This window comes from Nymphaea colorata, chromosome 5 (genome assembly GCF_008831285.2).
Source record: "Nymphaea colorata isolate Beijing-Zhang1983 chromosome 5, ASM883128v2, whole genome shotgun sequence".
Taxonomy (NCBI): Eukaryota; Viridiplantae; Streptophyta; class Magnoliopsida; order Nymphaeales; family Nymphaeaceae; genus Nymphaea; species Nymphaea colorata.
In genome coordinates, this window is record NC_045142.1 from 22,509,366 (window position 1) to 22,527,002 (window position 17,637).

Below are 17,637 nucleotides of genomic sequence, written 5' to 3' on the forward strand. Positions count from 1 at the left end.
TACCAATCTTCTATCGGTTGCAAAATGACTAAGGAGTTAAATTGCAATGTAGTATTTTCTGCTATTAATGTCATTTTTCAGGATCAGATGACTCAGAAGATGATTGGTGAAGGACAACTTGTCAATGGACTCTATCAAATAAGAACCATGAATCATGCACTGAATGTAAATCATTCAACGATGGAAATATCTGGCATCAAAGAATGGGTCAATCCATCTTCTAGAGTTTTAGATTACTTATTTCCTAATCTGTGCTTCAATTGTAGAGAGTGTGGAATATGCAAATTTGCTAGAATGACTAGACCTAAATTTACTTTATTTTATTCCATTATCCAAACACCATTTGATTTGATACCTCTTATGTTTGGGGCCCTACCCTTTGATTCTATGGATAGATTTTATTACTATGTGCTGTTTATTGATGATTTTTCTAAGTCTACATGGGTCTATTTTATGAAAATAAGTCTGAATGCTCTCTCACTTTTAAATCTTTTATAAAATGATTGAAACTCAATATGCATTAAAAATAAGTCTGTGGCTGATGCACATGAAGCTAATAATGAGACTCATGCTGAGAATGAGTGCCCAACAAATGATCATGAACTTGCAACAACGACTGAAGATGTAGAGAACAGCCAACACTTATCAGAAGATAAAAAGGATTAGGCAGCTCCTTCACGCCTAGTTGATTATGAAACCTACCCAATCAGCAAGTATGTGTCGTACAATCAAATTTTTGACCACCCTGCCAAGTTTACTAGAAATCTTGATAGCATTCAGGAGCCCAAGTCCTTTCATTAGGCTTAAGGTGATCTTAATTGGAGGAAGGCTATGAACAAAGAGCTAGAAGCTCTAAGGTGAAACAAAACTTGGGAAGTTGTCATTCCTCCAAAGTGCACATGCATAGTGGGGTGCAAATGACATTATAGAGTAAAATACAAAGCGATCGCACCTTGGACAGTACAAGGCTCGTCCAGTGGCTAAGGGGTTCACCTGACAATAGGTTGGATTATGAAGAAATATTTGCACCTATTGCAAAGATGAATACATGAGAATGTTTCACTCTATTGCTTGCAACTTGAATTGATGTCTTCATCATTAGATGTCAAAAAACCCTTTTCCCAAGGAAAACTCAATGAAGAAATTTGTGTCTTTACCTCCCGGTCATCCAGATGAAAGGAAAGGAAGAGTCTGCAAATTAAATAAAGCCATATATGGCTTGAAACAATCTCCTAGACTTGGTACATAAAGTTGGGTCAGGCATTGGAAAAAACAGGGTATCACAAATGTCACAAAGACAATAGTTTATTTGTCAAAAAACTTGGGAGAACATCACTGTGGTTCTAATTTACATGGAGACATAGTCGTGGCTAGAAACGACACATTTGAAAAAAACTTCAACATAAAGGATTTGGGAAAACTCAAACACTTTCTTGGCATTGAAGTTGCTCAATCTCATAAAGGTATCTTGCTGTGTCAAAGAAAGTATGCATTAGATATCTCAAAAACATTGGTTTCTCTTGCTCGTGGACGAAGGCTGGAAGCCGAACCATGTAAAACTGGTGCAGCCTCTTTTCTCTCTATCATCTTCTTCTTTGATTAAATCTTAGTCTATACTATAAATCTGAAAATTTACATGGATAAAAATGACAGATTCAGATTAGACATCCCTACCAAGTCTGAATTAAGAATGTATTTATTAAAGAAGGAATCGTTAAAATTTACTTGTTTCCACCATTCTTTCCTCCTGTTCTACTTCAAACTTCCCAACATGGAAAAATGATGTATTTGATGTAATCCAAGCAAGGGTTTCCTTCAACAATGTTGCACGGGCAGTAAGCTTCTTGATTTCCACATTAACTTCTTTCTACAAGATCAAAGAATACATCAGTTTTCGGCATAAAGAAGCTACCAGCCTCAATAGACAGGACAAGCTTCTACCAGAGGAAGAAACTAATCTAGTATGCACCTTAGAAAGGACAAGCTTCTGTGAATCGATCATGCCCACCAAGTCTAGATCTGATTAACCCTCCGCTCCTTCCTGACATCCACATCTGCAGTGCCTGATAGGACCATAACTAGTTCAGATCTGATGAGATGACTCAAATGTTCTCTAGAAGAGAAATTAACTCTTGATCAACTAAGTCAATACCAGCTTCATGCCATCAAGGGACAAAATGCAAGTTCCTACTAAAAGTGACTTGATACTAATGAAACTACAAGAAAAGGAGGAAATTTGGAAATTCAAACTGTTACAGTCTTAAGGTATTAGAAGCAAAGTAGTTTTACAAACAAATCATGAGAATATATATTGTTACATTAAAGAGAGGCAGCTCTTTGCAAGTGCACCATGTCTCAACAGCAACTATGTGTTTCAACAACTGTACTATGTAGATTACAACTGCGACATGTACCTTGTTTCCAATAGCTATAGGTGTGCCATCAGTCTTAAGAATAATATTTGTAATTTCACCACTACATTCTACTTGTTGAGTGCATTGGCCCCTGTAACAACATTCTAGAAATAAAATCAGCATTAACCCGATAGAAGAATACCAAGATAAAATCAAGAGAAAGGATTAAGTAGGCCAAGTAAGGTTACTTAAAACAGCAAGAAGGCAATGTGCAGTATAAAAGCTATAATCCCAACAGATCTTCGACACTCCATGAGCAGCAATTAGGGCACAGACATTAGCAAAGAGGATTCTTACATCCATAGTAGTGCTACATAGTAATAAGACTATGAATAATCATCTTAGCCATGTGTTGCAGGAGGAAGGCCTTGAAGTTGTTCAGTACAAGGTGCATATCAAAAAGTACAAGGTCATAAAATTCTAATAAATAAGTAGATTGCATTGATTTTCAAATAAATATGTTCATTCATACAAAGTATGTGGAATGGATCAAAGAGAGTGGGTCTTACAAAAGCTTTGAATGCTGGACGATGTGCAGCCATCTCATATATAGAGAATCTGAAAACCATATCCAAAGCCTATATTTAAAAATTAGTACAATTATCATATAAAGGTATTGGCCATCATGGAAAACACGGGAGAGAGAGAAGAGACCAAATATCAGATTCGAAACCATATTGAAAGGCTTATTATAGATTGTATGAGAGTGTTATAAGATTATATAGGTTAACCACAATCTACTAAAACTTTTTCGAGGACCCAAAGGAATTAATCAACAAAAGGTATGCAAAACACAACGAGCAGAAGCTATGGTTAGAAAACATGCTTGAAATGTAGAATGATTTGTAACTGCACCTACTAAAAACCATGATATTCTCTTTGACTTAGCAATTACTTACAAGACACACTATTAGAAAGGTGCTCGTAAAAGATGGTAGAGAATATAAATAAACATGCATTAAAAGATAGATATAAATACGTAAAAAATAGCTATGTGTATACATAAATAAATAGAGAACTAATGTCAGTATCACTTGAAATAATATGTCACCTTTTGAGTCTTTGACAACTTTGAAGAAACCAAATGTCAAATTAGGACTTGTGTGTAAAAAAAAAGTGTAGCAATGCTGCCAAACTACCATACTCACAAATAACATTTCGGAGTTTTAAATGGCAAGGGTTTTCTTGGATATAAAATGGAAACCTTGAAAGTAAAGGGAAAAATATAGTAAATTTTCATAAAATAAGAAAAAAAAATAGGAAAAATAAAATAAATGAGAAACTAATAACACAACATCAAAAGATAAGTACATTTGCAACAAATAAAAACTAGAAAATGAAAAAAAACGTTTGGCATTGAAAAAAAGAAAAAATGTTTTAACGTTCGTTTTTTTGTTAAACGTGTGTTTTTTTGTTTAACGTTTTTAAAAAAAAACATATTTTTTTCAAAAAAACATGTTCTTTTAAGTTTTAAATGACAATTTAATTTATCATGTTCTTTGTGACACTACAAACTACTTATATGTATCCACACCATTACCCACTGCTCTTTCAAGATAATCCAAGATGCCCTCTATTGTTCCTTGCAACACCACCTTTCAAATCAAATAGAACTTGAACATCATATTTGAAAAGAATTAACATGGCATTATTATGAGAACAGTCACAGAAGAAACCTCAAAATGATCGAATGTGGTCAGACTAAGAGAAATGATATTGAAAGATATACAAAATGTGTCATTTCTAAGATTCTAACATTTAAATCCACAAGAGGGTGGGGGGGAGGGGGAGAGAGCTAAACTACAATAACCACGAACACACAATTATGACCAAATAAAACCCCGTTGTACTTATAGGTGACAAAAGTCTAGAACTTTTGTTCCTATAAAAACAATTCATTTCTAAGTGTTGGATTATATTCATGGCTGGACTCGATGTTAAAAACTCAATTTTTTCAACATCAGAATTGAAGCAATGTCAAAATTTTACAAAAAAATTATGAAAAATGCAATTTCAAAGCAAATTTCGAATCTAAAGAACAATTTAAATTCAAATCATGAATTTGACTCGTGACACGAATCCTAACGTAGGATTATGAGTCCAAACTGGATTCGAATTAGAATTTGAAATCCCAATCCAATTACAAATGTAATTTGAAATCCATATCCAATTGCAAAATTCAAATTTTGATTTAAATCTGAGAATTAGATCTAATTCGGTCTAGAATGATGTGTGGGACCCACGTGTAGTGCCACCTAGGTCAGTGGTCAAAAGCCCCAAGGGGTTACGCACTTCTTCTTTTCAAAAATATCTCCTGACAATTATTTACTCAGTCAAAGTACAATTTAGCTCAATCAAGATCTTTCCTAACTCAAATTCATCAAATTATCTCAATCAAATCAATATCAGCTTGCAGATGAGCTTCGACTTTGGTCATTTGGTCAAATTTGACTAATTTAGACAATTGTGCCCTTCTATAATCAAATTAAGATTTCAGAACTTAAATTGGGATTTTATGAAAGGAAAATGTATATTTAATTTGTCAAATATATAAATCAAAAAATTGAAATTGAATATTTAAAACCAAATTTTGATTCAATTGAGATCCATTTTCAATCAAATTATGGACGAAAATACCTTTTTAAGCCAAATTTAATAAAATTTTCAAAATTTATTCAAATTTAAATTCAATTGTTATGATTCAATAACATTTAGAGCTTAGTATTTTTGAGGTCTTCATCAAATTGCTGAGCAATGAGCTAGAAGGAAAAGCCAAGGAGGAGAAAAAAAAACATCCAAGCCCTTCCCTCTCTCTCATTTCCTTCTTCACCTTCCCTATTCTCTTTATCGATTTTGCCAAGTTAGGTTGGTTAAGTGAACCCTTACTTAGGATTTTCATGGTGAGAGGCTGTCTCTTCCCATTGCAAATTCCAACAAGTAAGCCATTTTTCTTCTTACTTTGCTAAGCTTGAATCCAAGTTTGGATTCTTGCTTAGGATTGCTTGAATTAGAAAACAAGCAAGGAGGAAGATCAAGCACCAAGACCGACCATAAAGTAGGTAATTCCAATCCATTTTTCTTCTATTTCAGTTTCTTGCTATTTATTTTTAATTCCAGCACTCGTGGGAAGGATTTATTTTCATATTTTTCATGGTTGGGAATGACGTCCAGCTAAAGAAAAAGCCACGAATCAAATGTATATATCAATGCATGATGCATGCATGAATTAGTGATTTCCACGTGAGAAAGAGGTTTGCTATAGTATATATAATATAAATGCCAATTATGGACGGACACATTCTTATAAAAGTGATCCACCTTTGCATGGTGAAATTAAAGATGAACCAGCTTGAGTGTTCTCTTTTTTCCTTTCATTTAAAAGTCATCTTAATTTGTGTTTTTTTTATTTTAATTGATCAAGGGCGGTAGAAGGGATTAGAAACCAGTTTTCAATCTCCCTACATAAAGAAACCCAGCCATTAATCATCATGATTCATAGGCCATGTGATCCCTAGTTAAAATTTCATTTGGAGGGATAACTTGTGCATATATATATATATATATATATATATATATTGTAATATATATGCACGTGCGATCTCTTGATTAAGAGTCATGCTTCTCTTTTAAAATCAAGTTCAAACATGTTTTCAAGTTGATTTTAAGAAAAGAAGATCATTCTGTTGATTTTCATAATGCGAAGGTATGAAATCTCTTTCATTTCATCTTAAAGTTTTGCTTAATTCCAGTAACTCATACACAAAGTGTATGTAATTTGCTGAAATTAGATCATACTTTACAGGGGTTGGTTTAGAAATTTTAAAGTTTACATGCTTGACATGCTAATATTAAGCCACAAAGTGGCTACGTCTTGTAGAACAATAAAAAGTTTTAATCCTATCTAATCGGCTCTCTAAAATTCCTTTTAGAAATTGTTGATTTCATTTATCAATTTTCAAACTTACATGAAATTGATTATATTTCAAGAACAATGTAAGATCATACTTAAGACCCTAATCTTTATATCCCCTAAAGAACAAGATCAAAAGTGTTTTAATAGTCCAAGAGATGGACGGATTTTTTAGCACAAGAATTTGGAATTTAGCTTGACTTTGGGGAGAAAGAAAAGTTATTAGAATTCCATGACATGAATGAGAGCATGTGGCACATGCTTTTTGCCGGCTTCGATGTTTAGTTCACATGGAGTCAAACTGAATTTCATCATTTTCTAAGAGTCAAACACTCTTATAATCAATATTTAATTTTAAATAATTTAAATTGGAATAAAAATCTGATTTTTATGGCAATTTTGAGGAAAATAGTTAATAGCCACGTTTCCCCAATATTTAAAAGGTGGATTTCATCTTTATTTGCCTAAATTTTAATTCTTTTGAGATTCTCATCCATGACACAAGTTTATAGACTGCTTCTCTAACTTGTGCTTGAGAATATGATAAGCACATTCAAAGAAAGTCCTATATTTTAATTAAAATCAAACTTTAAGTGTATATTGTATGATGTGTGATTTCATATGAATAGAATTTGAGAGATTATGAGAGAGGTGAACATGAATGTTTCAAATTAAAGAACTTTGAGAGATTATGAGAGAGTGAAGAATGTATGTCTCATATAGTTTCGCTTCATATTTCGCACGTTCACACTCACTCAAAGTCAATAGCACCACATGCATCTTCTCAAGAAATTAAGCAATTCAAATTTGAGTTGCAAAAAAATGGTGACCATGTCATATTGCAACAAGAATTTGTGAACTTCACTTAACTTTCAAAGAAAACACAAGTAGTGCATTAATAATCTTGGCCAAAATATGTTTAGAAAACAACACGTTTTGTAATAATTTGGAACCTATGTTTCATCACAAGAATGAACTCTACCTAACTAAAACCTAAGTTTCTAATATTTTATACCAAATCACACGATTTGGCAAAAGAAAATTTTCTTGCTAAGGTTACTTAGCCATTTTCCCAAAAATTGATCATAAGATGTTCACAATTTCAATCCAAAAATCATCTTCAGTTCACAACAAAAACTTAATTTGAATCTTCAAAATCCCCAATTAAAACTATTTCAAGAATCACGGATTTCAAAAGAAATGGCACAACAAAGGTTTTCAAATCAACTTGAAAACCCTCCAATCTTCAAATAACATACAAAAAAAAAATCATTTTCCAAGGAATTTATTTTCGAATACAAGTTCAACTGACTTATTCAAGATGAACTTTGATTCTTGTATCTAAAACCTCAATGCACAAGCATATAGGATTTGCATCAATAACTTGTACATGGTTTGAATAATCCTTAGTCCTTGGTCCAATTACCCTTGTTAAAAGCGGCAGGAACGGTTGGACCTCGTACCGATGGGCAGATCCCTTTCTCATGAATTTTTTTTTTCAAAATTAATTAAAAAAAATTGATGATTGTGCATTCAACGCCCTCGAGGACAGGGTAGGGGCCTGTCATCGTCTGCCTAAAAATTTATTGGATCGTATACAAGTTCTGTGGGATATCAATTGCACAGAACTTTCATGCATACCGACATCATGTAATAAACATTGAGGAGATTCCATGAACCCCCTGTTACTTCAATTTGTCATACCATCCTCAATTTAGGAGTTGTATGAAGCCCATGTATGCTCTCAAATCTTTAAATCTATCTTGTAGGAATTTATGCAATAGCGCCATCTATTTTGCTTCTTCTCATGAGTTTTTTTTTAAAAAACAAATCCTTACCTACATCATATCTCAGTCACTCAGTTTCTGGGCTATTTCTAGGACATTAGTCTAAGATATAGCCTTATAACTGGACCACCCAATTGGACTAAAAAGTCCCCTGATTAGTACCAAAATGGACAATAGTCCCGATATATCGATGGGTGAACAAGGAGATTGGAGAGCCTAAATCTAGAGAACCCTTGGAGGAGTCTATGCTAGTACCATATATTTGGTATATACGTATACATTGAACTTGGGATAAATCAGGAACAATTTACCCAGTTATTCTCCAAAGGTTCCAAGATCAATTTTCAAAATAGTGCATATAGGCAAAAGTCCTAGGGAATTCATTATCAAATTTTCATTAATTGCTTGTTTGAATGCATGAGATGTGATGATTTACCATGCCTCCAAACCCATGTCCAATGCCAAAACTCTTCTCGAGTTTCTATTGGGCCAATTTATGTCAACATCTAATAATTTCTTTTGTCCAGATAAACTCAGAAAGCATTTTTCATATGACCACATCGTATTCGGGTCATGTCAAGGGCGATCTGGATTTTGCATCATCCCAAATGGAGTCTCCCTACATCAGTAGTATCATTAATTGTACCCAACTTTCCCATGTATGTTGTCGGGACACTTAGAAGATTGTAGTCTCGAAGAAACAGCCAATCTTGCCATGCAACCTGTTAACAACAGTCTAATTCATGTAATTGCTGAAAGATAGAACCCAAGAACCAGCACATTCTGGTTCACATGGAGTGAAATGACAATCACTCTAGATGGGTTTTCTAGCATTATGGGTTTGCCAGAGCCAAAAGGTGATCCAAGAGGACCAATTGAAGACCAGTTCCTTGTGAACCAAGGTCAAGTCAAAACTCTAGAAGTAGTTGTAAACTCACAGGAAAACGAAGCTGGCCCTTTCTAGAGAAAGATGGACATCAATACCTCCAACTACAAGAACTTGGTGAAGCATATTTCCAATATGTCAACCCTACTTTACTATCTAGAAGTGTTGCAGACAAGTACAAAAACTCCAAGGTGACTTGTACCGTGGATCTCATCTTCTTCAACAATGAAGAGCACATAATGTATTTTCGTAGAGCTTGCCTCTTCAAAAAATGGGGGCATGTCAAAGTCTGTCACACAACTATAGCAATGGCAGCCTTAGAATTCCTTTACCGAGAATTGACCAAATTTTCAATTGGGGATACGGATTTGATAGAAGGATGTGTTCTTCGCACTACAAGCATGGTTCTACAAACACATGGAGCCACAATCATGCCATTTTAAAAACACAGATGGTCAATTATCCAGTATGGGGTACTATCATAGGAAGATAGAAGAAGTGGATGACTCCACCATCATTTGGAACTTCTTTGATCGATACACCTACAACCCAATAAGAGGACCATGTGTTTGTAGAATGAAGTCCACATCTATCCTTTTGTCCTAGATCATCATGTCTAGTTCATTATGGTTAAGCAAGCCAAGTTTTGTCAAGTTGTGTTGAACGTTATCAAGTCTTATCAATATCATTATCCTTTCAATTTGCAATCAAAATTTGCTATTTTGTCATTTTTATAAATTATCTCTCATCAATTCAAATCCTAACATTTTTATTTTTTTTTCTTACAAAGTGAACATCCGTTTTATAGTCGAGACTAGAGGCCAATAAAGAAGAAGGATGGAAATGGAACTAGAATAAACTTTCATGGGAGACAAGGGAGAAGAATCCTCTTCAAAAACACTTCCCAAGACAAAAGAAAATGATCCGAAATATGAATAATATAAGAAATTCCAGAGATACATTATCTTGTTTAATGAAGAGCAAGCCCAGGCAGAGAAAGCGAAAAAGAAAGGGAAGAAAACTAAGAAATCTTCATCGAACAGTTTTGATTCTTCTGAAGATGGTACCATAGAATCCAGTAGTAAGGAAGAACGAAAGACTCCCTAGAAAAAGAAGAAAGGGGAATCCTAGAAAGAAAAAATTTAGGAAGTTGAAAAGAAGTTGAACAAAGTTCAAATTAAAGGCAAGAACAAAAGGAATTTCACTTGCAAAGATTTCTATGAAAGTTTTGAAAACGATAAGCATTTGGCCATCTTCTTCGCGGAATGCTATAAATTTCGCTAAAATCATAAAGCTCTCATTCAATGCTTCCGAAGGAGCTTGGAAGGAATTGCAGCAGTGGTACCGGGAGCACATCAATCCAATTGAATTGAAAAATTTTGACAAACTAATCAACCTTTTCATCAACAATTTGACACAACCACTGAGGAGCCTCATTTCTAATGCTCCAATCAAATCTTTCATTGATCTTACTAAAAGAGCAGAATGCAATGAAGTAGGGATTGAAAATGGAGCTTTTGATGTTGTCATCCCAATAAAGGTTAGAGAAGATACAAAGAAGAACAACAAGAGTCAAAATGCTCCAGCCAACATTATAGCCAATGCCGCCACCATCAAAAAAGAAAGGGCATACTATTCTGAGAATAATGGAGTAGCGGACAAAGTAGTAGTAGCAGCGGCCCTAAGAACAAACATCTTGGATTGAGACATGACAAAAAATTCACCCTATTAGAACATAGTTATGAAGAAGTCATGCACATGCTGATTGAAAGAGACACTCTATTCCTCTCAAAAGTTTCCAACCCAATGATAGGAAAAAACAAAGAACAGTTCTACAAATTTTATCGTGCTCTAGGACATAATATAAAAGATTGTCTTGTGCTCAAAAATATTGTGCAACATGCAGACAACATAGAAATCATCAGAGAGTTTAGTGAACAACTGGATATCCTCAAGAACTCTTTTTTTAAATATGAGAAAGGACCAGTTGCAATGGTCAGGTTTTCAACAAATCATCAAGTCATGGTGGCCAACGAAAGGGATTAAGCATCCCTGGATTTCTTTGGGTTACTTTTCAATCATGACAAATGATCCTTCAATCTACAAACCAGACCAGCAAAGTCAAACAAAGATAGATCAAAAGTCACAGATATGGGATCTTGAACCCTTGGAAGCCATTTTCAATAAGGAAGGAATTAACCATAACCGGAGAAATGAATGGGCTTTTGGACTATACAAAAATGGTCTGCCAACGTTTTCTAATAAAGATCTACCAAATGAAGGCGCATTGCATAATGATGCCTGACACATAGTGGTAGAAACAAGGGGCACCAAAGTCTCCGATGTCATAATCGAGGGAAGAGCAAGCCTGAACATTTGTCCACAATAGACTACATTAGGCATAAAGCATGCCGACTATACCCCATCATCAGTTTTCATTCATGGATATGATGGAATAGGACAACCTTGCATACGAAGTATATGTCTGGATCTGAATATCTCCGAGACGTATAATCAGGTTTTATTTCATCTGGTGGATATAGAACTCTCACTCAATCTGTTGCTTAGCAGACCATGGATCCATATTACCAATGCGATTCCTTCTACTCTACATCAGTGCATCAAGTGGACTTACAACATGAATACTATAATAATTTATGTAGAGGATAGGCAAAATCATCTTGTGCATCCACTGATTCTAGTACCAATATATACAATTAAGGTACTTAGTATTCGAGTATGCAAAGTAGAAAAAATATCCCAAGGTCTTAGCAAATTGGCTATTCAGAAGACAAAAAAACAAATGTGGGTGAAAAAAGCTACCGTGCTTGAAACAAGTTACGAAAGTCATTCATTATTCATAAATTTCTGCTAGAATGAGAAAGGATTGGATTTACTCATATGCTATGACTATCAGCCATTCACTGGCCTTGGCAAACATGAAAATGGAATCTTGGAGTTGATTATCTTGACAAGACAATGAGGCACTCAAGCCCTAGGATGTCAAAGTTATGAAAAAGTGGTTGTCGAAGAAGGATTCAAGCATGTATCTTTCGTCAAGAGCAATAGGCATGTTCACCATCAATCTGAATCAACAAATCTACTATCATTTTGTCATCTAGTCATTATTTTGTCATTTTGTTGCCATTGTACTCCAATAGACCATGTGTCTTTATTCTGTAATACCTTCAAATATGCAATGACATATGCAAGTTACTTTCATATAAAATGTCTAACATTCAATCTAACCTCTTTATAATCTTTAGGATGGCACATGAGGATCAAATGTCACTTCAAGGATGTAAATCGAAGACTCATCGAGGTAGAATGCCCAGAGTTCATCCAAATAAAAAGACAAGATCAACTGTTACCATTGAATAATGACCCGATTGAGGAAGTTAACATTGGCATAGAAGAAAAAACCAAAAATTTTGCAAATTGGAACAAGTCTTTCAGCAAAAGAAAGAGAAAAGTTGATAAACTTCCTCAAAAATCATCAAGAAGCCTTTGCATGGACTTATAAAGACATGTCGGCACCATCGTCAAACAAGTGTCTTGGTGGCAAGTATGCCTTCTATGAAGGACTTGTCTCCATTGGAATATCTGAATCTACAAAGTTGGTTGATAGTGAAACCATCGTGGGGCACTTCATGGAAGAGCTGGTGGATCAGCTTTGGCTCTTGTAGGTAGATGACTGAAATGGATCAAACATTGATGTTTGGCTGGAGCAAGAGTCACAGGGGTGGCATGTCGTCCATATGAGGTCGCTACCAGTGTCGAGGGTGGCCCAGTAGAGGCGGGATGGTGTACCAAGTGAGAGTTTCATGAGATACTCGCCGGAGCCAGGCATCACGGGGCTAGAGATCATGATGGTGGTTTTGGCAAATAGTGAAGCAATGCGGCGGCAGTGCAACATGGAGCGCAAAGCGAACTGTTTGGCTCGTTGGGCTAGAGTGAATGAAAGGTCATAGAGAGGAGAGAGTGATGAGTCTCGATGAATGAGTTCTGTGGAGAAGCCAAGAGGTTTGGAAGCGAATATGCTGGTAGGGTTAGGCAGCACTGCAAGTAGGAGCATCTGGAGGAGGACACGGGATGCTGAGGAGAAGGCAGCCATGGTGAGCACTAAAAGGTTGCCGTATTAAGGAGAAATGCGTAGATATTTATAATGGAAGTTATAGTTAAGGTCACTGCTGATTAAGGTGGGGACGTGGATTTGGAAATTGTGAAGAAAATAAACATGTGATCAAACTAAGTAACATATTCGTTGGTGTAATCAGTAACCATCACCATGAAGAAAAGTTGGTAGCATGTTACACTTAAGCAAACCTCGTAGTGGTTGGTTGGACTTCCACAATTTCTTTTTCTGTCTTTTCATTGGACTCAGTCAAATCAAGATCTGAATATTAGTCTTGAAATCTTTGGATCACAAATATTGGAATACTTTCGATCACAAATATTTGAAGGACAGACACTTTAACGTATTACCAATGGTGACGGCAATAACCGGTGAATACGTTGCAAGAAGAGATTGTTTGAAGTTTTCGTCATTTTGTGTTGCCCTTGTAAGGCACGGTAGTCCCTGCTCCAAAACCCGTCCATTGACCAGCTTAAACCATCAAGCTTGAAGTGTTCAAAAATGAAAATCTCTGTCCCATTCTCTCTCTAAACATATACATAGATGTCTTTCTACCTTTAGATATTATGGGCTTTCACCCGCTGATATTTCATCTGATTATTCAAAGTTACTCTGCTCACTCATGAGGGCCGATTGATTCACTATAATGAATGAATGAGAGAAAAATAAAAAGAAAAATGTGATGAGTATTTTTCTTATATATGATTAGTTTATAACTTTTTTTTTACTTATTTATTTCTCAACCATCCATCACATTGATTTAATGATCTTTATAAGTAAGAATACACACACACACACACACAGATATATATATATGTATATATATACTGGATGTTGACTGGTCATCAAAAATTAAACATCTGTCATTGAAAAAGTGTCGACTATTTATCTTGCAGCAATAGTTCACGATGCTTTGGCCATTATTTATCAAACTTCCAAGTTTCTCGTTTTCCTCATCTGATAACATTGTCTTACATATTTGAATTACATATATAAAAGAACGTTTAAGAGTATCAGTAGTTTTTTTCCATGGTAGCAGTGATTGGCAGGCATTACCTGGCCACTATTTTATATTAACAAACTCATGCATTGAGTGATTTTTTTTCCACTCTCAAGAACGTAAAACATTCCATGTTTGGTTTGAGGTTGAACTTGCTTTCACATGCATGGCCCATAAATATTATTAACCGACAAATTTTGGGTGGTGGCGAGCCCTCCGCTAGGCTAAAAGAATGAAAACTCAGCCGGATAAATCTTGACATCAGAGCATAATCTTGGACTCTTTCTCTTCATATGTTTGAACTCTTTGTCCTTTAAAAGAGCAGTCGACCTTTTGGTTGTTGTTAGCTGATAGCCATTCTCTCGGGCCAGGTTATCTATAATAGCTTGTAGACATCTAAAATGGTCTATTGCTTCCACTGAAAGAGCATGGTACTTGCTATTTTATTATTTTACTTGATGCAGGAAACTGTGTGAATATGGAATTACATCAAGAGCTATTTGACATGTACAGTAGATGCAGATCTGCTTACCAAAATAATACCCTCTTTGTCTCCTTTTTATCACATTAAAATGCACTTCGATCGCTGTTGATGAATACGCACCATGTGGAAGACAATCAGCTATTTATTGACGCTCATTGGTATATATATATATATATATATATATATATAGAGAGAGAGAGAGAGAGAGAGAGAGAGAAGGGGGGAGAGAGAGAGAGGGAGAGGAAGAGAGAGCAGTCTATAGTAAATAAAGATGTTCTCTGTTAAGCTGTGAGATTCTTACTCAACTTGGTAGTCCTAAATTTGTGCCATCAATTGCTTTTTGTATTGCATATTTGTTGTCTTATAGTTACATGAAATAAGTTAAAGTGGAAAAGATGGTTGCAGAGAAGGAAAAAAGAGAAGAGAAGAAAGAGAAAAGGTCGGTGACATAATGATGGGAAAATGATGAGATTGAAAAGTAAGTTTAAAAGAGACTGGCTAATCCAATTGTTTTTCTCTTTGTATTTCTTTTCTCGCTCATTGTACATACGTGTGTGTCTTTCTATTTGTTAATATCCCTGTTTACATCAAATCATAAGGTACGCTTTTTTTCTTACATGAAATGAAGAAATCAGACATGTGTCAAGAGACTTTGCCACATGCTGGCATTATAAAGCTAATAGACCGTCTTCTTTTTCTTATTTTACCTGTTTTGCTCTGGTCAACTTTTGTCTTTCTTTTTTTGATTGCTGGTCTTCTTTTTCTCTTTCCCTTTTTTTTGCATTTTTAGTAAGTTAAAAAAAATATTACAGTTGTCTTGGTTGGACCACAATTTCCTGATCTTTAATATGTAAAACTGTGCCTAGTATGGTAGATATTTAACATTTCCTGCTACAGTCCAATCCAAAAGTAAATGCACCAAAGGCTGGATATATAACATCACCTAAAATTTCTTGCTTGAATCATCAGTCCCTGTTGATGTATAAGTGCATTTCGTCGACACACAAAACTTTCAGAATTTCTGGGTCGTTTAGTTATAAATTAGTTTAGGTTGTGTTTGTTTCATCTAGGATCTCAAATCTATGGATTTATGATCAAACCACCTACCCCCTTCCACTCATCTGACTTGAAATCCATAGTTGTTGACATGTAGCATGGATTTAAAATCTATGTTACCGAAACTAAGGATCTCCCAAAACATACCTTTTTATGCAGCTTTGAATCTAAGATCTGAGGCTATCAAACAGAACCTTAGGCTGGAAAAGTGAAATGACGGAGTAGCAACTCTTATCGTTTAACTGCGTCTTGGAGATGACTAGTTAAATAAAAGCAGTTGGTGCAAGTGCAGTACTTGTGGAAATATCTGAAAAAATTAGTCATGATCATATATAGAGCAACCTGCAGTTAACAAGCTTTAATCTGCAAAATTTTTTATGAAGGAATATCATCAACCTTATTAAAGGAATACAAATTCGACTCGCATCTTGATCGACGAATCTGCATATAATTAATAGACCAACCTACGTATAATTTCATCTGTTCATTTCATTTCAACGCTCCATAGTTTCAGGAAAAATACATGTATAAAAATGGTCGAATGGTGACTCTCACTATAAAGTTACCCAGCCATTTAACCAAAGCTGGCATCCATCTGGTGCAGATATTGGAGGGTAAAGAAAAAAAACATGGAGAAAATATAAAAACAAATATTAGACGACGAAAATGTCTATTTTTGTTTTCTCTTTGTTTTTTTCTTAGTCATCTGCTATGATAAATCAGATGGTCATTGTTAGATGGCTGAGTGACTAACAACTAGATCACCATTCAATCTTTCTATACATAAAACACCTAACCACTTATATGGTCAGATGATATATTTGTGAGTGACAATTGCTTGACCACATACTTTAACAGCAAATTGTATCTTTTATGAAAGTTTTTAGCAACATAAAAAAAAAAGAAAAGAATGTATGACCATATTGGTAGCTGATTCGTTTCAATTCCCTTTATCTTTCTCTCTCTCTCTCTCTCTCTCTATATATATATATATATATATATATATATAAATCGCAACTCTCTATGCTATTTAAAAATCTGAGAATCCTACTACTATTAATTGGATCTTATTTCGGTCACCAAACCAGACTATTAAGTCTATCGGATTCAGATACGTAACTGACAAAGAAGATCTATTGACATTCGCTTGCACTGAATTCCAATTATTCCATTACACAATGTGGTTTGGACGAATATAATCAGTCACATCATAATATTTCCCAAGCAAATTCCCCAAATATTAATGCTGGTATATTCCTGAAATTCGCCGTCTGCTGGTTACAACTTGCTTTATGTACTTCTCAAAATAATATTAAAACTTTTAAAAAATAATTGTATCGTTAATATCAAGTTGACCAGAATAATCTTATTTTTTACATTATTTAGAGATTCATATGCCCCAAGTTCCAACTTAGTTTGAGTCAATGCCGACCTCACCTGGGTAATCTTTGTCTGCAATCCGTCATCCAAGTATTATTGAAAATTATTAATTGGCACGTGATGTACCTACCCCTTAGATTTTCTTTTCTTTTCTTTTTTTTTTTAGTTTTGGTCTGACATGTTTGGTGTAAGAAAGCATGTCATCACAACGGTTGCGGCTGATGCCATGGCAACATAATATTTATGATGAATACAATGTTTGATTTATACATGTTTTGTCATCCGCAATATTATATGCAGCACATTCGTTTGATTTTATACTTCAGTCATCTTTCGATATACATAATGAAAACCAGATTGCAATGATTACAATGTATTTTTTTCGATTTAACCTTACAGATATGATCTTAAGAATAAATTATTAGAAATCATATATTAAATTAATAATTTTTTAAACTAATAAGTTATTGGGAAACATATAATAAATTGATCATTTAACTATCTGTATATTTATAACAAGTGAAATTGAACTGGACATCACTTGTTAAACGATAGCATGACTTTTTCTATTTGCGATCAAAATTG